Raw genomic sequence first — 11,488 nt, 5'->3', positions numbered from 1 at the left:
AGGTTTAAATATTATCGTGGGCCGTAGGTACGCTCATAGTTTAAAATGCAGAAAAAGATTTGGAAACTGCCATTTATCTGCCGTTTTCGCGAATCTTGAGGTGTTTACAGCAACAAAGCATGAATAATATTAGCGAAAGTTGACAAATCTATTGATGTTTACAAAAATATAGGTTTTAAACTTTAAAAATATAGTACTATAATTTATGGCATATCACTTTTAATTTGAATCGAAATCGGGGGCCGTTCTCTGATACTTATCGTACCTTGTCCTTTTAGTTATTTCTAAACAAAATATTTCATAAATTTATAGGATACTTATATAAAAGAGAACTTATAAATAATTTAACAAAAAAAAAAAACAGCTTGTGTTTATCTGTTTATCTTTTAAAACAAAAAAGTTATGCACATCTGTCGGGAGGAAAAATACGTCCACAAACCGAATTTTGAGCAAATATCTGAAATTTTGACCTCATTTTACTCAAAAAGTAGCACATGAAGGTATATTTTTTATTACATATTTGATTTAAGCAGGTAAAAAATAGCCTATATATCTTAAGGTGGCTCACCCCAATAAGGACCCCCGGTAGAATTTTTTTATTTTCTCATATTTTGTAGATCTTTTTATGCTGAATCCAAAAATGCAAAGAAAAAAGGGGGTCACCAGGCTCGTTTTCCCCTCAAATGGAGGCGAAATGTGCGATTTTGACCCTATTTTCAAACATTTCCACCCTTTTAACAATAACGGCTCCATCAAATTCAGAGACTTTTGAAACCAAGTCAGTATGATTATTATGTGAAAAAACATTAAAATTTGAAATGTAAACGTCTCCCTTGGTTGTTTTAGACTTAAATATCCTTCTATTTTCAGATTTATGTCTATATTTTGCATTTTCTAATTTCAGTTTAAGGCTTAAAATATTGGTGAAATCGATTTTTCGTAAAATTTCCCCGGTAGATTTTTTTTAAAAACAAATATGTCAAAGCTATGAACTTTTCGAGCATTTTAAGGTAAAATAAAATTGGGGTCACCAGGCTTTTAAAAAAGTTACGGGCTTTTGTTTAACCCCTCTACCCCATGAGGTCTGATTTCAATGCACTCCATTAATTACTTTGTTGTGAATTCTTTATTGATGACTTTAATAAAATAATGTTTGTAATTATATCAATGGACGATAGCTGAATATAAATGAGATTAACACATTACTGTTTGTTATAAAAAAGCGAAATTTCGATTATTTTGGTGAAATACGGTAATTTTGTCTGGCGCGAGTTGCTTCCCTCTAATTTGGCGCCATAATCGGACAACAGAAATTTCAAGGTCGCCATTGTTGAGCAGCATACTGAACCGGTGAATACGACCATGTACATGCATAACAGACATACATATGATAGTGACGAATAGACAACGATTAAGGTAGAGTCTTTACATAAGGAAACAATGATTTTAATGTATTAGGCAGCCAAATGTTATCAGTATCACGAAAAATACAAAGTGGGGGGTTGTCTCAAAATACTCGCTACTGTAGAAAATCACGCCGGCTGAAACCTTGCATGGGCTAAATTTCTGTTCGATGTATAATCATTATAGATAACTTGCTTCCGTTGTGAACATGTATAGCCTGTTTTGAAAAATATCCGTGTCAAACAGTCTAAGAGATCGAGGGGATGGAACAGGCACTTGTTTCTGTCAATGGAAGGGTTTACTATCCACACTCGTACGAAAGAGACAGAAACAAGTGCCTGTGGGGGATAGACATTTACTATGAATTCCCTTTTACGCTACCGTTAGCGTCAAATGAGTCTTGATTTGTCATTCATAAAATCTAATTTTCGTAGCCACATTAGGGTCAAATGGAGTAAAATATTTATTGTTAACGTCTAATGAGTGATTTGGGGGGGGGGTCTCACTAATTAGCGACAAGAAGCGTCAAGAAGCGACAAGAAGACTATTTAGCGACAAGAACACATTTTTTTTATTAAGATTACTTATTCCCTGGAAGTTATATTGAAAGGAATAACAACGTCGTCACTTCAAAGGTTTCATCTGCGTTACCGCCCATCTTTCGATAACTCGTTAATTGGTTTAATATATGGCATGGTAATTGACTCTCGGCATGTGATAGATCAAATCACCGACACTTTTCGGTCATTTTCGTGTTCCCGGAAAATTACGAATAGACCAGTTGTTGTCGTATGTACGTACGAAGTAACCCGAATAGTTCACTCGTTACATTCCGCTGCTGTACGCTACCGAATAGAGTCAGTCATTCAATGTTGATTTTAGTCTATTTTTCCTATTTATGTCTTTTTCGATCTTAATAGTTTAGACCGACAGTTATCACATATTGAATTTAAGAAAAAGGGTGGATCATTTTCAATTTTAATACTTAAAACCATGCAGTTAATTAAGAAGACATTTCTGAAAGTTAGAAGATGATTGTACAAAAAATATGTTTCGACCCCCTTTTATCATGTTTATTAAATACGAATAATCCAAGTCTTCCGTGTATACCAGGCAAATTAAATATTCACAATTTTAAACGTTTCTATTCTTTAATTTGTACATAAACAAATTCATATAAAATAAATTTGCGGTTAGACAGATAGCGTCAAGCTCGTTTTGTATGGTTGATTTTCTTTTTGCTGTAACGTGCTACATTAATATTAGTATTCAATTGTAAACACTTTTTTAAAATAGATATAAATTTAACATGTTTACGAACTTTTGATCCCGATTTTCATTGTCCAGTTTCAATAACATAATCAATTACTTGAAAGTAAATATTTTTATAAATCTCGATAAACTTGGCACATTTCAACAGTAAAATATTCTATGTCTACATCTGTCTACATTATTTTGTTCAACATCATGTGAAACCTGATCGATTCATCGGTATTTAACTGTTTTACTCGGGATCCGCTTTTAACCGGAAAATACTTTTAGAACAGTTTAAAACAAACGGTAAAAAGCAAAAATATGCTAAATTAAATACAATTTTCCAAGCTAAACTGTTGTATAGGTTGAACAATTCTCGTCCGTTTTTCAAGTTTTTTTACATCACACGACTTCTTTCTGAAGGTAGAGGTTTTATATGATACAGCGCCACCTTCTTATTAATAAACCTCGGATTTCACACAGGTTCTTTATAATTACCGGACTCGATAAAATCACGTGACTGATAAGAAATTCCAGATGCCATTTTACAACCGCGGTATTACAGATAGTAACCAAAGCGGTCTTGCCGCTGAGACTATAATTGGATAATTTCATATGACTTTAGTACAGAGCTCTGCAGGCTGTTAATACATGCTAATTAGTCGTTGTTATTCCTTTTAAATGTTACTTCCATGCTTATTCCAAATAAATATTAAAAAATATGCAATTGAATTTTTTTTAACATATGGGCAGGAATAAATTAATATTTGTTTTTTATTATATTGATAGATGAAGAAATTAAACATTTGTGAGGAAGAAAGGGATTGTGTAGTTTTTTTTAGAGTGTAAGTTTAATAATGCAGGGTATAACTTCCCTTACTATTTCCTTTGCATATATGTATATTATTAAAGAGAGTTTTAAAAACAAATCATAAGATTAATATCATAATACGACAGGGTAAACGTAATACTTGCTGTTATACATAACAAATAATAAAATATCACAAATAAATGTAGCAATTAGATCTATGTTTCAAATTTTTTTCTATCTATTTATCGATAGAATATTGACTTTCTTGCCGCTAAAATTGTTTTTCTTTGCATATTCTTTTAATATTTATTTGGAATAAGTAATTTTAATAAAAAAAAATGTTTTCTTGTCGCTAAAATTATTCTTCTTGTCGCTTCTTGACGCTTCTTGTCGCTAAAATTCTTCTTGTCGCTAATTAGTGAGACCGATTTGGGGGTACCCTATAACTTCCCTCAGACAGGGGTCCATGTAGCCCAAATAATTATGACGTCTTGCAAGGCTATTTTAATTTTTTTCTGTGACGTCTTCCTAGGAAGCATCACAGAAAAAAATTAAAAATAGCCTTGCAATTAGGACGTCATAATTATTTGGACTAGGGTCCATGATTCCCACTCCCTATCCCCAACTCCCATTTCCCTTCCCTTTTACTCTAAAATTTTCTCCCCTTACTTCTACTTCCACCCCCTTGCTCCCAGACAAAAAAATGGCAAAATGTATTCACCCCCCCCCCCCCCCCCCCCCCCCCCGTTCTTTTTGAATTCTTGTCCTTTCACCCTAAATCATGTTTGCTCCAATTCACATTCAACCTTTTACATTTGCTCCCAAAACATTCCCAATTCGCACCCTGGGTCTGTTTGTACCCTTCCTTTTTTTTAAATCGTGCTTTAGTTAGTATAGTTCTATAACATGATAAAATAAAGATATATTGAGTTTATTTTATTGTTGAAAAATAAAGTGACTCAGACGAGATCAAAGGGGACAGGCTGTTCAAACAATTATCTGGTCTTTTCTATTTATAATCTTCATAAGATTTAATTACTTCTACTAAACTATAGTTACTTTTATTTTCACATTAGACCAGTCTAACTAACAGACCCGATACCCCCTTTTCCCACTTCCTGATCCCTCATTCCCATGTTCCCTTACCCCTGTCCACCCCCTCAATTGGTTCGTTTGTTTTCTTGAGAATATAAATGGCCTAATTTGTAAATTAAAACCCCTGCAGTACGAGGCAATACATTTTATTGATGGATTCATCTTGATCACAATTTGTTTACAATAACAAAAACCCCCCTCCTACCCCATCTTTCTTTGGTATAAAAAATTTCATAAGGTCAAGTATCAGGTTTAAACATACATGTTTACCAAATAATACATTTGAGTTGAAAATTCATTATTGTTTTGTGCTTAGTATTTTTAAATACAAAATTTGTGTGTCCCATATATTCCAAACAGGGTTCAAGACACCTCATCATAATTTTGGTTGACGAGGAGTACAAATGTAGTTTAGCTGCATTTCAGAATTTTAAGGCAGAGAAATAACTTATCCCTGGCAGCTTAACAGCATGCCCCGGGAAGTCTGTATTCATTGTTAATCAACATATAAAAACAAAATCACTATTTACACTTGCTGTGCATGTAATTTTATTTTGTTTGCTCATTATATAATTATTGATCGCCACAAATTCTTTATTTTTTTACGCTGTAGCAGAGGGGGCATTAAGTTTTACCCTTGGTTTCCGTTCTCTAACTTTAAACAAAATGTTTTGAAATTTATACACAATGCTTATTACCAACAAACACAGATCAAGTTTGAATTTTTGTGGTGTCACTTTTACTGTTTTACAGTTATGCCCCTTTACAAATGGAAAAATTGCTGAATTTTTCGTTTCCCTTCTCTAACTTTAGTTTGCCTCATTTAATGCAAATGTTATGAAACTTATACACAATGCTTATTACAACAAAACTCAGATCAAGTACAAAATGCAAGCGGGGGCTTCATCTGTGTCCCATGGACACATTTCCCATTTATTGAAAATATGAACTACATAAATGTCAATCATGGTTGATTTTCTGACAGAATTACTCTGACATTTAATTTCAGGCTTCAAGTACATGTAAGAGGAAGGAGTGATTTTTTGTGAAAGACCCTTGAATGTTCAACTTTACTTGGAAACTATTGGCAAAGTACTGACAGAATTTACACGAGAAGCCAGTATCATCTTGTCTTGCAATTGGGAACTATATATATGTAAAGTGCTGAAACTTAAGAACAACATTAGAAGCCCTGATCAACAATACTTGGAACTACATGTATAATCAAAGTACTGTCAGAATCCATATGAGAACCCAAGATCATCTACACTTGGTGTCTACATGTACAATGTATATGTGTTGTCAGAATCCACTTAAGAAGCCAAGATCAACTATGATTTGGAACTATATGCTTTAGTACTGTCAAAATCCATAAAAAAATCCAAGATCAAAAGGACTTACTTTACCTACCTGTCCCAATGATGAATACAGATTATATTGAGTCTTATAAAAAAACACTGAAGAAGAATATTGATATAAAAATAATGAAAATATGGAGCTGATCAGCTAATGATTGTACATGCACATGATGTATACATGTCAACAATTACTAGCATATTGAAATTAACAATATTAATAAATGTTTTATAAATTTGATCTCATAGACATTTGAGGAATAAAAATCAAAAATGTTTAAAAAAATGAATTTTAATAGAGCTGTTTTATTTTTTTGATATTTTTTTGCTGCAAACATGATTCATGATAAAAATATATATATATATATGCAAATGGCAATGGCAATATATGCAGTTGTCTTTAATACAGAAGGTAGCTAATAAGATTTGTAAATTTTGGAAATCATAATACCAAGTGGCAGTTGTGGTAAATGCACATGCCTTTACCTCATCTTTTACCTCACAACCCCTGACCTACAACATGTAAATGGCCACTTGAATTATTTTACATCATTTGGCATTTGTTGTCCATTCATCATGTTCATATGCTATTCAGTTTCTATTTCAAAAGTTATATTTTCTGGATAAAAGGAGAAATAAAATACAGTTTTGTTCAATGAGACAGCACCAAACAAAACAACCAAAAGAATTATATATTGTCTGGGAAAACTTGTGTCTCACTATTAACTGACAACATTTTTACCTACTGTAAATTCAGAAATTATTGCGTGCAATTATTATTGCCATTTTTATACGACCGCAAAAAAATTTTGAGGTCGTATATTGGTATGACGTCGGCGTCGTCGTCGTCCGAATACACAATGGTTTTCGCACTCTAACTTTAGTTTAAGTGAATGGATCTCTATGAAATTTTACCATAAGGTTCAATACCACAATAGGAAGGTGGGGATTGATTTTGGGGGTTATGGTACCAACAGTTAAGGAATTAGGGGCCAAAAAGGGGCCGAAAATAAGCATTTTTGTAACTTCCAGACATAACTTGTGTGTTAGCATATGGATCTCTTGGACATTGCATTGTACCACAAGATTCCATATCACAAAGGGTCAATGCTGGGATTGATTTTGGGGTTAATTGCCTCAAAATTTTAGGAATAAGGGGCCAAAAGGGGGCAAAAAACAAGCATTTTTCTAGTTTCATGACAATAACTTGTGTGTAAGTGTATGGATCTTTCTGAAATTTTACTACAAGGTTCCATTTCACAAAGGGAAAGCTGGAATTGAGTGTTGTGGTAATTGCCCAAAACGTTTAGTAATAAGGGGCCTAAAAAGGGGTTTAAAATAAGCATTTTTTAGTTTCTAGACAATAACTTGTGTTCAAGTGTATGGATCTCTCTAAAATTGTATTAAAAGGTACCATACCACAAAGGCAAGGCTGTTATTGAGCTTGGTTTGGGGGGAAAAGGGGGTGGGGATGATGAATCATAAGGGGGGCGGGGGTCAAAAAAGGGGTAATTTTTTTGTTTCCTTTTTTTTTTGTTTAAAATTTACATTTTAAGTTAGTTATTTTTTATCACGAAGAGAAAGTAGGAATTGAGTTTTGGGGTTAATTGCTCAAACATTTATGAATAAGGGGCCAAATATTGGTCGAAAATAAGGATTTTTTTAGTTTGCAACAAAAACTTGTGTTCAAGTGTATGGATCTCTGTGAAATTGTATTGCAATGTACCATACCACAAATTGAAGGTTGTGATTGAGGTGGGGGATGATGAATCAAAAGGGGGTTGAAAAAATGTGTGGGGGGTAGGATTTTTTTTTTTCCTTTTTTTTTCTTTAAAATTTTCCATTTAAAGATGGTTGTTTCAGATTTATATATGAAAGAAAATAATAATGATACGGTTATATATCATGAGGAATTGAAATTTAAAATTATGTATATTGGAAATTTAGGTTACATTGGAAAGTAATAATTGGCTTTGGGGGGGTGGTTATGGCTCTAATGTTTAAGGAATAAGGGGAAAAAAGGTTAAAAAACAAGGGTTTCCATTTTAATAGACAAATAATTGAGTAAAGAACATTATTTAAAAGCAGTGTAAGGTTGGTAATTCAAACTCATTTAAATATCTCGTCTACACTGCTTTTAAATTATGTAAATTGGAAATTTGCCAATAACTTTATTGTTTATAAATGCATTGGAAATTTGCCAACAATTTTAGTGTAATAAACTTCATTGGAAATTTGCCAATATAAAATTTTGCTGATGAAGGTTTTTTGTTTACCTTTAGCCTTGACTATGAAGTCATTTTCTATTTTTATAGCCTTATGATGTAGTTGAATTATTTAATACTTTTATGATGTGTTTAAATGGAGTTTTATCATGTTTATGGTTGCAAATTTATTGTTTTAGTATAATAAACTCCATTTAAAATTTGCCAATAAAAAAAATTTTTGTTTATTTTTAGCTATGATTATGATGTCATTTTCTATTTTACTTTTATGGTTGCAAAGAAATTTTTATTTTTAGATATTACTGTTAAATGATGCTGATTAAGGTTTTTGCTATGTTTAACCATGACTATGATGTCATTTTCTATTTTAATATCTGTTATGATGTATTTAAATGGGCTTTTATGGTTACAAAGGAATTTTATTTTTAGATATTACTATAAAATGTTGCTGATGCTGATTAAGGATTTTGTTTATTTTTAGCCATGACTATGATGTCATTTTCTATTTTAATACCTTTATGATGAAATTTCCATTTTTAGATATTACTGTTAAATGATGCTGATTAAGGGTTTTTTGCTATGTTTAGCCATGACTATGATGTCATTTTCTATTTTAATATCTTTATGATGTATTTAAATGGGCTTTTATGGTTACAAAGGAATTTTATTTTTAGATATTACTTTAAATGTTGCTGATTAAGGATTTTTGTTTATTTTTAGCCATGACTATGATGTCACTTTCTATTTTAATACCTTTATGATGTATTTAAATGGGCTCCCATGTATTTAGATTTTTGATTATTTATACATGTTACCAAATTGGTCCACATTGAACAAAAATGGTCCAAATTTCAACTTTATTACATTACATCAAACATTGAATTCTACATATTCTTTGATATATTGAAATTAACAAACAATTTAGTTTATGGATATTCCACCATAATAGGTAAATTAAATTACCTGTTAAATGATGCTGATTAAGGTTTTTGCTATGTTTAACCATTTCTTACACCACATTCATCCTGTGTCAGAAACCTATGCTGTGTCAAATATTTAATGACAATCCAAAGTCATAGCTGTATCAAGCTTGAATTTTGTGTCCATACTTGCCCCAACTGTTCAGGGTTCGACCTCTGCGGTCGTATCAAGCTGCGCCCCAGCGAAGCATTTTATTGACGCATGGACTAAGTTGCGAGTTTAATTATTGCGATTACAAAAAAAATCTGCATAATGATCTGTTATTCAGTTATCAGAATGCGAGTTATTATTGCGATATTCACCCTGTATCATTATTTGCATTAATAAAAACCTCACAATAATTTCTAAATTTACAGTATCACAATGATCCAGATTAATATTGTTTTCTATATTTAGATATGCACTCAAATTGATACAGATTGCTACAAAGATCTCAACCTCATTTCATGGATCAGTGATCAAGGTTAAAGTTACCTGATTAGGGTTGTTTATCAGATACTGTTAGCAATAGGTCATTTTTCAATGTCATGTTTTTGTTTTTATGTCTGTTTTTTTATAATACTAAAAGTACATGTAGTAGATAAACTATATGTATGCAATGATTCACAAATGTAAGGAGTACATGTCTGTCTGTCAGTTGTCATTGACCACTATTGCATGGTTCATTGGTCAATGGTAAGTCCTCTTTTAACATGCTACATTGTGTAATCAATAGATTATTATATTTGGTGTATGGTATGATTATTAAATGTATATATTAAAATATTAAGTAAAAAGATGTGATATGAGTGTAAATGAGACACTCCACAAGAGACCAAATAACACAGAAATAAACAAATGTCACCATACAACCTTCGACAATGAGTAAAACCTATACTGCATAGTTGGGTTTAAAAGGCCTTCAAATGAGAAAACTAGAGGCATGATTTATGTACAAAATAATGAATGAAAAACAAATATGCCTGTCTTGTAGGGTCTATCTGAACTTAACCTCATGTTCATAGTTTTGTCTGTTACTGGCATACTATATATATAATATTTGGTTGATGGGGTGATTGTCACAGAGGCGGATTTAGGGGAGGGCCCGGCCCATTGGTTGATTATATAGGGAATCACTGAAGCATGACTGGAGCAGGCCTCTCTTAGGCAGTCACCCCACCCCACCCACCCCCCCCCCCCCCCCCCCCCCCCCCTTTTCATGAAAAATTAGGTTCCGCCATTGTGTAAGGTTGGCTTGGATTGGTTTATCTGATCATTTTCATGATCATTGATAATATTAATTAGGGCCAGCCAAATGGCAGACGCCCTATAGTGATCAGTCTGTCTGTCCATAACAAAAGGTGTCCGCTCTATATCTAGAGAACCGTTATGATTTCAAAGTTTATACTTGACATGTATATTAACCAACACCAGAGGGTGTGTCATAATGTATGTACAACTTCCTAGGTCAAAGGTCAAGGTAAAAAACTTTGGTTTTAGTTGACAACCCCATGTCCTATGGTAAAGGTCGTGTCCGCTCTATTTCTTGAGAACCGTTATGATTTCAAAGTTTATACTTGATATGTATATAAACCAACACCAGAGGGTGTGTCATAATTTATGTACAACTTCCTAGGTCAAAGGTCAAGGTCAAAAACTTTGGTTTCAGTTGACAACCCCATGTCCAATGATAAAGATACACATTTTTTACCACACATTTTTCACAGCAGGCCCACACAGATGGCTCCCATCTCAATTATATCTAGTTTTTTCTGATACTTGTAGTAAAACTTTATCTTTAGGAATATCAACATAAAACCAATCATGAATGATGATTAGTAAAGCAGGTGAGACATTTCAGCTTGTGCACTCTTGTTAACACAAAAATTATATGGACTGCCACTAGAAAATGAATGAAGAATGCATTCTTGGTATGGACAAAATTCCTCCTTTTTACGCTGCGTATTTATCTCGGAAGGGGGGGGGCATTTCCTCTTTTCAAGGTGATAGGACGTGCCGCTGGAATAGGTCACCTTTTCAAGCTTGAAAATATGTCAATAGGTCGGGAAAACTATCAAAAATATATGATTAGGTCAATTAAGTTTCCATAACTTCTTCGTCTGTCATCTTTCTTGGAGTTCCCGGGTGTGATTTTATCAACCAAATTTTCTCTTTTAACACTTTGGTATTCTTGTCTTACATTACACTACATGAAACCCAAGCATTATAGGGAAAAGGTTACATTTTTACCTACGCAATATATGAAAAGGTATACATTTTTGAAATATAAATTATATGAAAAAGGTGGGTCCCAGCGGCACCCCCTATCAATTAAGTATTGAAGTGCCCCCCCCCCCCCCAGGTATTTATACATCCAGCTGTAT

The sequence above is a fragment of the Mytilus californianus genome, unplaced genomic scaffold, assembly GCF_021869535.1.
Source record: "Mytilus californianus isolate M0D057914Y unplaced genomic scaffold, xbMytCali1.0.p SCAF_4, whole genome shotgun sequence".
NCBI lineage: Eukaryota > Metazoa > Mollusca > Bivalvia > Mytilida > Mytilidae > Mytilus > Mytilus californianus.
Note: the sequence above shows the minus strand (reverse complement) of the source record.